The 12,230-nt window shown below is 38.4% G+C and overlaps 1 pseudogene; it reads left to right on the top strand.

Annotated features, from left to right (window-relative positions):
- Nucleotides 1–9,327: 9,327 nt before the first annotated feature.
- LOC127143375 (uncharacterized) lies at nucleotides 9,328–10,659 on the top strand (annotated as a pseudogene).
- The last annotated feature ends 1,571 nt before the right edge of the window (nucleotides 10,660–12,230 follow it).

The raw sequence follows: 12,230 nt of genomic DNA, 5'->3' as shown, positions 1-12,230 counted from the left end.
CAACACTTTCCCTCATCAAACAGTAAGTCCTCTGTGGTTCTCCTCTCCTCCTCCTGTGCTGGAAGATGAGCATGCTAAATATAGAAAGGAGATTTTATAATGATGGAAGAATGGCATGAATTATTATGTGGTTGAAATAGTTGTGTTAAAGCAGTGCAATGCCTTCTCCAGAGGTTTCAAACTGAGTGTTTACACATGTGGAAAAAATAGACTCGGTGTAAAAATAGATTTGGACTTGTTAATGTGCGTAAAGTGGGGGTGAAGTGAGGGCAGTTGTTCATAATAGACTGTTTTTCTCAGGCGGTTTGGTGAATTGTAGACTCAGAAATGCAGGGTTTTCCCTTCCATTAGAAGACATAGGTATAGTCTTTAAGTATTTTTTACAGAGCACCTAAACTGTAAACTATGCTGATGCTTTGCGCGAATATAAAATTACTTTTTTCCCCCTGGAAATTAGGTTTAATAAAGTGGGGGTCATCTTATATTTCAGGACAAGACATTTACATTTACAACAGGTATTGAGAGAATACTGATGTAAGTACTGTATTTGAGAGAGTTGCACTGTTGTTAAGGCCTAATGTTACTAGGCCAGGAAGTGTCTACAGTCTGTTTATAGTGAGAGTCAGTCAGACCCTGAAGTATTTCATCAGACCAGTTTAACCTGCAGGAGTTTGTGAAGCTGCTATTACATGAAATACATTTGTGATAAGTGAAAACAAATTCTCAGAGTCTCCCGATGTCTTTACTGCAGAAATCAAACAGCTTTCACAGATGATAAGTTCAGAAAGACTGAAGTCTGAAAACTGCAAAATGTCAGAGAAAATCATTTTGGCCCAGCAGAGAGAGTGAGTGTTTAAGGTCCTTTATTTTTTATAATTACTTATACTTAGGTATACATTCATAGAAATGTTCCTAGAAAATATAAATTGTTACTTAAAGGGAAACAGTTGTTATACACCACAACACCATCAGAGCACAGCACCCAGCAGAGCCGGCCTGTGGTATAGGCAGTATAGGCAAATGCAGGGGGCGCCACAAATGGGGGAAGAAAAAAAAGAGTAACTTTCACTGTTCTTATACTAAAACTAGTTAGTACTATTATTTTCTTAATATGAAAAAAATAAGACCACATTAATTTAACTGCATAGCAAAGCCTATTAAGTAATAATAATAGTACTCTCTTAAGTAACCCCTCCTCCGGCTGATATATCTGTACCAGCTCTCTAGGGGGATGGCCAAGTTTTCTGACGTGACCCCAGAAAATGTTATCAACAATGTCAAAATGACCCAAACTCTCTGGTGCCCAGGGAAGGAAAAAAAGAAAAGAAGAGGACAAAAAAGGTGACAGAGACAGAGGTACAGGAAAGATAATGTAATGTAATTTTTTGTTCTGTTGCATTGCATTAGTTATCTAGCAGAGTGTAGTGTTAACTTGCAAACTTGCATGGTTTGTTAATCAATAAATAGCTAGTTTTAACATCAGTTAATGTTACTGTAGCCGAGCGTTATGGAAAATAGTAATGTAGGTTACTTCTCCCACCTTACATTCCTCAGGGAAATTTGTAAAGATCAGATCTATTCAGCAGGAGTTATACATTTGTCTACATTTTATTGACATCTGGTTAGCTAACGTTTGCCCTGCTTGTAATAGTCAATCAAAATGTTATTCCTTTTTCACCCCTTTACATATCATAGTTGTTAGCCTAGTTGTTTGTTGTTACAGTTCATATTGTCTGTGTGTTTATAGTGCTAAACTTTACATCAGTGTTAAAGTGCACATCATTAACGTTACTCCATAACTTAGCATTCCCATATGCTATAATATACTGCAGTTTACTGCTTCTTTGCATTCTGCTAATAAGCATTTCACTGCAATGATAATAAAGTTGAATCTAATCTAATTTGCATATCAGAAAAAATCCACTGTATATTAGTGTATTATACATGTACAGTATAGTGAACATCATGCATCTCTTATGTTTTTCTTTTTTATTCTTGGAATCATCTTTTCTATTATTAGACTGTAACACCCAATGGTGTCACATACTCCTTTCTTCAGATGCGCTGTTGAGATATTTAAATCCCACTCCTGGGCCATTTACAAATATCTTGAGGTCTCTGTTAAATCCTTTTTTGTAATAGAGTTATTGTGTGCAATTATACTTGATGCAAACTCTGCAGTTCTTTAAATCATACTTGTTATTTGTTGTTATTTTGTGCAGTGCCTTATTTATATTGTATTTTATAGTTTATTTTATGTCACATTTTTACAGTTTTTATTTTGTGAGTAGTAAATCTTATATTTTGTGCAGGCTATTTATATTGTATTTAATTTTTTTGTATTTATTTATTTCTAATTTATTCTACTTCTTGTTAACTTGTTTTCTTGAAATAAAAGAAAATGTCAAGGACAAGGCTATTCAGTTTCTTGTGTGAAAGTATGTGCAGTGGACTGTACTGCGATGCAAGGGGGGCACCACCTAAAATCTTGCCTAGGCTGCCAAATTGGTTGGAGCTGGGACTGGCACCCAGCCAAACACACACTCCAAAATACATGGAAAAAAGGTTTTCAGTAATTAATTATTCATTCATTCATTAAATGAAGCAAAATCTAATACCTGTATCTATGTTCACTTGTCTTTCTATCCTTGAAACTTACAGGGAAGTTATGGACCTGTAAGATAAATTGTCTGTGTGTTTATAGTGTTAAACGTGTAAATACATGTTTCCATTTCTGCTGTTTGTCTCAGCTGAAAACACTGCCTGCTGAATGTGATGGGATACGGCTACCACAGACTGAACCTGGGTCCATGTGGTCATAAGAGAGCATTTTTACCCCCGAACAACCAAGATGTGAGGATCTGCATTTACAGCATTTTAATTTCCTTTCTTTCTGTTATTTGGATTTCATTATCAGACCCGAAACACACAGAGGTGTTATTTTAAATAGAAAATAAATAGGCTATATAGAAGTTCAGTTTTGTTTGTGATTACTGCTTGTGGCTACTAGTCAGTGTTTCTTGCTTCATTTTAATAGCCTGGTTACTAAAAATGAAAAAAAAAAAAAAAAAAAAAAAAAAAAAACCTACTTAAAGACAAAAGGAATGGACACAGACTTTCCCAAAAAGTGTTATGCTTTTCTTTCACAAATGTGGGAATGAAATTGTGTTAAAATGTGAAAAACAGTGAAATTTATCTTGCCTGGCTGGCAGCTCTCTGGGTGCTCAGCACCCCTAAACCTCTGATCCAGCTTCTCAGCAGCTCCATCTCAGGCTTGGAGAGCTGGTAGTGCAGGCCTGGTAAGGAGTGCAAGGTGGTCATCAGCAGCACCGATGTGTCCTCTCCCCACTTATGGAACACCAGGTCATCTCTTGTACTGTGGCACTAGAACAACTGAGGGAGGGATAGTTGTGCTCTGATCCGCTCTTCTACTGCCTTCACCACACACACAGTTAGTGGCAAAAGTATGCAAACCTCTAGGATTAGCAGTTAATTTGAAGGTGCAAATAGAGTTAGCTATTTTCAATCAATTGGGAAACAAGTGTAACTGGATGCCCCGTTTTATTAAAAAAAACAGGGATCTATCAAACTCCGATCTTCACAGCACATGTTTATGGAGGTGTATCATGGCACAAATAAAGGAGATTTCTGAGGACCTCAGAAAAAGAATTGTTGACACTCATCAGACTGTAAAGGGTGACAAAACCACCTCTAAAGAGTTTGGACTCCACCAATGCATAGTCAGATTGTGTACAAATGGAGGAAGTTCAAGAGGGTAATGGTCTTGAACTTGTCACTGTATTGTTGTCATTAGAGCATACACTGATGAGCCAAAACATTATGATCCTCTGGTACTCTGAGTCCTGTAAGTTGTCGAGGTGGAGCCAGTGTGGATCAGACTGGTGCCATCTCACCCCACCAACACCCTGTCTCAGTTCTCTGTTCTCTGTCCCTCTATTGACACTGTCAGTAGGTCCTCACCACTGCTGACCAGGAGCACCCCATGAGTATTCCTGTTTCTGTAAAATCATTAGTGAGGACAGGTCACTGGTACAGATGCAATGAATTATGGACAGCTCTGCCTGACTTGAAAGGCAAGTGTCATTTTGAAAGAAAACACTAAAAACTAGAAGAGAAACTTCATTGATCAGTTATAGTGACAGAGATGTCCCCAGCTGTTCCTAAAGATCAGTATCAGGGCTGATATGGTCATCTATATAAAATCTGATCCTGTGTTCTCCTCAGCTGGCTCTACACTGCAACATTTCACTGGTTGGAGAATAGTACAGATTTACTAAGCTACAATGCTAATGATCATTAGCAAAGGGTAGCAGTTTACAAACAAACTTTCACCAGCAGCAGATCATATTAGCTGTCACTAATTCACGTTAACTGTGTGAGAAACAACAGGTACTGAGCCTCTTCTCTGTAACATCACTGTACTATCAGAGTGTTTCTCTCAGCAGGTCTTTATCTGTATTTGCGGTCTGTTTACTGCTGAGCATATGTTCACTGAAAACAGCTGCTGGTTGATGAGAGAATTAAAACAGTAAAGTGGGCTGTAACAACAAGCAACAAGTTAAAAGCTTTGTAGACCTGAGAAATCAATGGACTGTCTCTGTTGTTGTTACAATGCATCTTGCTCCTGGCTGGTTACATCCTAAGGGACACCAAGAAACCTATTTTCCAGGCAAGAGGACAGCTGCCTAGAAGGTCAGATGTGTGTGAATTGGCTACAACATCCAAAAACCCTGGTACAATCGTTTACATGAAATCACAAGTTACAATCCATCCCTTTGAGTCCTTGTTGTGAAGGCTGGACAGTGCAAAAACCCATCAGGGTGGCGTCAACATACGAGATGGAGAGCCATGGCTCTATTTGAGAATCCCCTTTTAATTAGGCACATAAAGAGAAAAGACTGACTACTGCATTAAAGGAAAGGCTGGAAACAGTTTTTTCTTTCTATGTAACAGTGAAAATTAACACAATAAGTTTTAAAAAATCATATTCAGCTCCATAATATGGGTAACAGGAGCTCACTCAGAGCATACTATGCAGTAAGAGATGGAAAATACTGGACTTAAAAAAACATTAAGATGGATAGGGCTCCACAGTTCCACATCATCAGCTTCTTTTTTTGCCATAGAATGAGCAGCCATTCATGAGTTTGTCCTTAATCTCACACATCTGGGTACATCTGGGCACACTGTGTACATCTGGGAAAGTGTGCAAGTACCCATCATCCTGTCAGAAAGTTGAGGAATGAAGGCAAGTGAAAAAGGAGGGGGTGAAAATACAGAGAGGAGATTGAATTCACATGCCTGGCCCAGTGAGTCCAAAATGAAACTGACATGCAGTGATCTGAATGTGAATATTTCAACTGAAACTATGCTGGTTAGTAAGTCATCTGTGTGTGTGTGTGTGTGTGTGTGTGTGTGTGCATACCTGTTAAAAGTTATTCAAGTAAAGGAAAATAAATCTGAATGAAATGATGCAGCAGCAAACACCACAATAATCAGTCAGGATGTGTTGTTAAACATAATGACACAATGACTGAACATGTGTTTGTTGGTATAAAACTTTGGTGATATGACTCTATAAGTCACATTTATCTCATTACCATCACCACTGATTCTGTGATTATTGAAATAAGATGAATCTCACATCAACACTTTAAAAGCTCAGAGGAAATGATTGTGCAGTGCATGGCGGGTTTGTTTTATTTCTGTCTTTGTCTGATTTTCAAATATTCTTAACCAGTTTGTTAATAAAGGAAACTAGAATTACCTCCTTCTGGTGGTATGCCTCTGCCAACCAGAAAGGTCGTAGTTACTAAGCATGTTTTGTGCAGTCACAGAGACCCTGACCTTTGACCTTTGACTTTTGACTACCAAATTCTAATCAGTTCATCTTTGATGTTCAAGTGAACATTTGTTGTAAATTTATAGGGATAATCTCAAGGTGTTTCTGAGATATCATGCTTATGAGAATGGGATGGACAGACGGACAGACAATGCAAAAACATAACACTTCTGATCACAGCTGTTGCTGATGTGGAGGCATAAAAATATACAGTATTCTTTCATGAGGTGTGTGTGTGCCAGTGAAACATGTTGCTGTGGGCAGTGGGTGGTGCAGGTGTCCTGATGTGTCTGTGATCACTTCAACCACAGTGACAGTAAGAACACAGACTGAGGCAATATGTATGTTTGGAAACAGCAGAATAAGCTGGCAACACAACACTGACCTATCATCAGCTTATAAAGTTGGTATGTTGAACTTGTCCAGCAGTTAAAGAGCAACATGATGATCCCTGATGGTGTTTGTCTCCACCTGATGAATCCAAGTCCAACGTTCCCTCTCTTTTAGCTCTGTGTTTGGTCTCCACCACCTGCTGAGAGAAATCTAGCTGCTAAATGCTCCCCTATGCTCACCAGCTGCTCTCTGACTGTCTCTGTAATGGACAGTGGCTTTTTACAGCAACCAGGCTGATGTGATCTGTGAGACTTGACAGTAAAGCCAGAGGCTAGTTGTTGATATTTTGTGATATTTTAGGCTGGACCCTGAACTGACTGAACTTTATCTATACACTATACATGCACTTATATTCATGGATTATTTTTCTATTCCTGCACATTAGCCAAGAGCATGAACAATGTGCTTTTTGACTTGTCTTGTATTCCCAGACCTCAACAATTAACTTGGTAATTATAATGTTTTCATAACTATAGGATGTGGTCCTGAACTGTTTTCCAAACTACAGAAATAAGACCCATTTTATAATGAATCTGAATTAGTAGAAATAAACCATATGGACTAGAAGTCTGACAAAGTAATATTACAGGTAAATATTTTGACAACACACTGAGACAACAGAAGTACATATTTGTTACTTTATCAGCAGTAAAATCTCTCTCTCTTCTCACTACAGGTCTGAATCACAAGAGGGATCTTTACCCAAATGTTTCTCTCCTGTCTTGAAAAATACAGCCTGTGATGTGCAATAGGAAAATAATGAAACCATGAAGCTCAGCATTTGCCACATTAACCTGAACAGGTCTGCAGTGAGTGTGTGAAGCTCCTTCTCCACACTGCAGCCTGCAGCCGGCCTCCTCAAAAACCCCTTCCATGGAAATTTCTGGCATTTGTCAGTCTGTCAGCTGGGGAAGTGGACTCTGGGTACATGGTGCTGCATTTCTCCAGCACTGAGTATTTATAGTTAATGACAAAATGTTATGATTTAGTAAGATAATATTTCAGCAGTTTCTTAGGAGCATGTGTTTTTTCACTCACTTTGACTAGAGTCAAGTCCGTTACCCCACCCCCACACACCCCTGACAACCACCACCACCACACACACTGTTCCTATAGAGTTATACATTTGAGAGCTTGGAGGTTAACCCTTCTCCCACTACTCTCATTGGTCTCCCCTTTCATGTGCAGCCATCACTCGCTGACATTAAAACACTCGATGGCCTCCTATATGTTTCCTGTGGGAACTCTTACCTTGCTTCAGCCATAATGTTTATAGTACTTGATCCGAGTGGTTTCATTTCATTGTTATTTATATGTGAACTTGATAAGCAGAATATTTGAGGCAGAAAGCTTTTCAGGACCTGAGAATCCTTCTGAAAAACCCTTTTTTACTCTTGCTGGCAGCATATGAAAGGACATGGTAACCTGATGAGATGCATTCTTCATTTTATATCATGACAGAGGGAGTTAGGAACAGCCAGGCTAAGATGGACTGCTTGTGTGTGTGTTTGTGTGTGTATGTGGAGGGGAGGTGGAGAACATAGAGGAAAAAGGATCCACTGAGAGAGAAAGGGAGTGAGAAAACAGAGACAGTGAGGGAGTGAGAGGCTGACAGATGCATCCTCACTTCTCCACACAAGAGCTGTACTGGCCTCCAATGGAAATGGAGTGCAGTCAGTCTGTGTTGGCCACCACTGATATAGTGGACATTTTTCATTTACTCTGCAAAGGCTATTGCACTACACTACTGTCTCTGAGAAACCATTTTAGGAATAGTTCAATATTTTGGGAGATACACATTCATTTTCCTCCTGAGATTGAGATGTTCAGGCATATCTTTGTGTTGAGTTTGCAGCTGGGGTCAGGATGAGGTCAGAGTAAAGACTGGACGCACAGGAAACAGCTAATTCAAATGATGACTTGAGGATTGCGCTACATGAAAAGTCAGAGCATCACCAAAGTGACTACAGTTCACCTTGTGGGGAACATCCATCCTGTAGTTGTAGTGGATCAGACTGGCACAGTGACACTCTGGGTCTGTCTTTTGAGGAACAACAGTTCAGCTATTTACCCAGCACGTCTCTGGCTACAGAGGAGAGTAGTACAGAGTACAGATAAAATGTGCAGCAAAATAAAATAGTAAAGTGTGGACTACTAAATATCAGATCTCTCTCATCCAAAGCTGTACTAGTCAATTATTTGATTTCAGATTATCATCTCGATTTATTCTGTCTGACTGAAACCTGGCTGTGTCAGGATGAGTATGTCAGCCTAAATGAATCTGCCCCCCACCCCCCGTCATATTAATACTCACATGCCCCAAGACCCAGGCCGTGGAGGTGGAGTTGCAGCCATTTTTGATTCCGGTCCATTAATTAACACTAAACCTAAACTCAAATGCATTGTTCTTAGTCTGTTACACCCAAAGTGGAAAACACTAAAGCCAATTCTATTTGTTATAGTATACTGTTCTCCTGGCCCAAACTCTGACTTTTTATCTGAATTTTCAAAGTTCACATTGAGTTTAGTCCTTAGAACAAAGTCATTATAGTAAACTCATATTCATGTGGACATCAACAATGACAGCCTTAGCTCTGCATTTACCTCATTATTGGACTCTATTTGCCTCTCTCAGTGTGTAAATAAGCCCACTCATTGTTTAAATCACACCCTCGACCTTGTTTTGGCCTATGGTATTGATATTAAACATCTAATAGCCTTCCCACAGAATCCCCTTTTTATCACACCACTATTTAATTACTTTTGAGTTCCTGTTACTGGAGTATGTATCAACAGGCAAAAACTGGAAAATCTTTACGATAGTACAGTAGCTAAATTAAAGGAAGTGATTCCATCTACCCTAAATTCAATGTCATATCTCAATTTATCAGATGACTCTTATACTAGCCTTATTCCCTACCAACTTGATCATCTTGTAGCCAGTGTTGCAGGCTCACTCCGTACAACTCTAGACTCTATTGCCCCCCTAAGAAAGAAAAAGAGGTTAGCTTCATGGTTTAACTCTCAAACCTGTATATAAAAACAAACACAACACATAAACTTGAAAGAATATGGCGTACCACCAAACTGGAGGAATCCTGTGTAGCTTTGCAAGAGTCTTAAAACGTATAAGTGGGCCCCATGTAATGCCAGAGCTGCCTATTACTCATCATTAATAGAGGAAAATAAAAAGAATCCCCCGGTTTCTTTTCAGTAGCCAGGCTGAGAGTCACAGCTCTATTGATCAATGTGTTCCTATAACTCTCAGTAGTGATGACTTCATGAGCTTCTTTAATAATAAAATTTTAACTATTAGAGACAAAATTCACCTCCTCCTGCCTTCAGCCAGCACTGATTTATGTCAAAACACAGGATCCCTAGAAAAAAACAAAACAAATTTAGACTGTTTCTCTCCCATCGGCCTCCACCAACTAACTATTTTTTCATCTAAACCTTCAAGCTGTCTTTTAGACCTCATCCCATCTAGGCTGCTTTACTCCTAATTAGCTACTCTGTACTGGATATTTAATCTGTCCTTACTAACACAGTCACAGCCACAGTCTTATATAGTAGCTGTAATTAAACCTCTGGAAAAAGCCTACTCTCAATCCAGACATATTAGCCAACTATAGACCTATATTACACCTCCCCTTTCTCTCTAAGGTCCTGGAGAAAGCAGTTGCAAAACTGTTTCTACAGGACAAAGGTTTATTTGTGGATTTTCAGTCAGGATTTAGCTTGCATCATAGCTCAAAGCAAAAATTCACAAATGATGTCCTGAAAGTTACAAATGACCTCCTGATCGCATCAGACGATGGACTTGTCTTTGTATTTGTCTTGTTAGATCTCAGTGCTGCTTTTGATACAACTGACCATTACATCCTTTTACAGAGACTGGAGCATTTTATTGGCATTAAAGGAACCGTACTAAACTGGCTTAAGTCCTATCTATCTGATAGGCCTTATCTATTTATTTATGGAGTTATTTCTCATAATAACTCCATAAATAAGTTTCCATTGTTATGCAGATGATAAACAACTATATTTGTCAATGAAGTCTGATAAAACCAGTCAACTAAACTCCAGGCATGCCATAGGGATATTAAGACTTGGATGACCAGCAATTTCCTACTGTTGAACTCAGACAAAACTGAAGTTATTGTACTTGGCCCTAAACATCTCAGGAATACATTTTCTAATGACATAGTTACGCTAGATGGCATTGCCCTGGCGTCCAGCTCCATTGTAAAGCATCTTGGAGTTATCTTTGATCAGGATATGTTCTCACCCACATAAAACAAACTTCTAGGACAGCCTTGTTTCACCTGCATAATATTATACTACATACTAACTTGATATCTTCTCTTTCCTGTAGTTTTGTCCTTCCTCATCTGTCACTTTAAGCAGGTATTTATCCCTCTGGAGCAGCGGGTGTTGTGGACAGTGTAGTCTGAATAACGTAATGACACACCCATGACCACACAAAATGCATGTTAGCCATGGGTACAGAGAAATGGGAGCCACAATGCAACAGCCATATGTTAACCTACATTTAACAAAGATAAAGCACAAACAAATATAATTTATTTAAAGTAGTCAGCATGACTGAACTCCTTTAGGGATGTCTGCCAAGTCACGTGACCAAACACTCCGTGAGTGAAATAGCGGAGGTAAAAACAAACTAATGTATGTTTATATGTAAAAAGGGACAATTTTTTAACCTAGTTAGGGTGTAAATAATTGATAGGGACAAAAGTCTTTGGAATCAGTGCTGTACTGATCAACAATGAACCCGGACACCGTCAATAGCTGCTGCACGGTGCACTTGTCCGCATCAAATTAAGTCCAAAATAAGTTATCCTTTCAGTTGTCAACATACTTTATACATCTCACAACAGACTATTAATTTGGCAGATTTTCCACTGGACATTTTTGCCAGTAATGTTTTCACCTGTTGGTCAAGAACGCATTTGGCCAAAAGCCAGAATCCCAAATATGACAAACTGCTTTTACTTGCTTTTTAAATTGTGGTATGGCTGAAAATGAATTTTGTGCTTGACTTGCTGATGTGCCATCACTCTACAGAAATGTTGTACATTTTAACTATACTCCTTTTCAAGAGGCAGTAAAACATCTCATTGATGTCACCAAAAGATTTGTGTGAACTTAGTGCAATCATTTCCAGAGATCAAGAAAGTGTCTCATTGATGTCACAATCTCACCACACAAATCAAATGGAAATAATGTTCCTCTCAAATTTTTTTTATTATAAACGCATTTAAAAACATCCTAAAGCTAAAACTTTAATATTGTTTATACCTGAAGACAACAATAACATGCACAAGAACAACTATTCTGAGTTGGTGATGATTAACTGCCTCAGTAAATGTAACATCATAACGTGCATGTGAATAAAAAACATATGCACATGAATAATGAACAATTAATATCAATGACTGAATGTAACTTCAGTCTGTTGTAAAGATTTCCATGTACTTTGGTAACATAGCCTTCCGCTCTACATTTCAAGCAGTGATCTGTTGTATCCAGCCACTGAACATGGCCTCTTCTATTAGACCTGAAATGGTTTGATTAGAGAAGAACAAAAATGGTGCTGAAAAGCACAATAAGGAAAATTCATTTCAAAACTGCTGCGCTTTAATCTAGTACTTGGTAACTTCTCTTTAAAAAAAGATTGAAACACTGTTGTAACAACATACTGTCTGAGTTAAATCAACTGGATTTAAGTTATTTTAAATTCTGACACATTTCACCATTCATCCAAATAGCTGTGTCAGTCAGAAATGAATGTACAGATGGATGTAAAAGTTCAGTAACTACTGTAACTATGCTGTCCTGTCAAATAACAGCAAAATTAATTAATTAATTAATTAATTAATTGGAAGTTGGAATGATTTCTTGTGAAGTTGCACTGTCTTCAGTCCTGCGACTTGGATAAAGAAAAATGAATTCA

This window comes from Lates calcarifer, linkage group LG15 (assembly GCF_001640805.2).
Source record: "Lates calcarifer isolate ASB-BC8 linkage group LG15, TLL_Latcal_v3, whole genome shotgun sequence".
Lineage (NCBI taxonomy): Eukaryota > Metazoa > Chordata > Actinopteri > Centropomidae > Lates > Lates calcarifer.
This window is presented reverse-complemented; position numbering and strand designations above follow the sequence as displayed.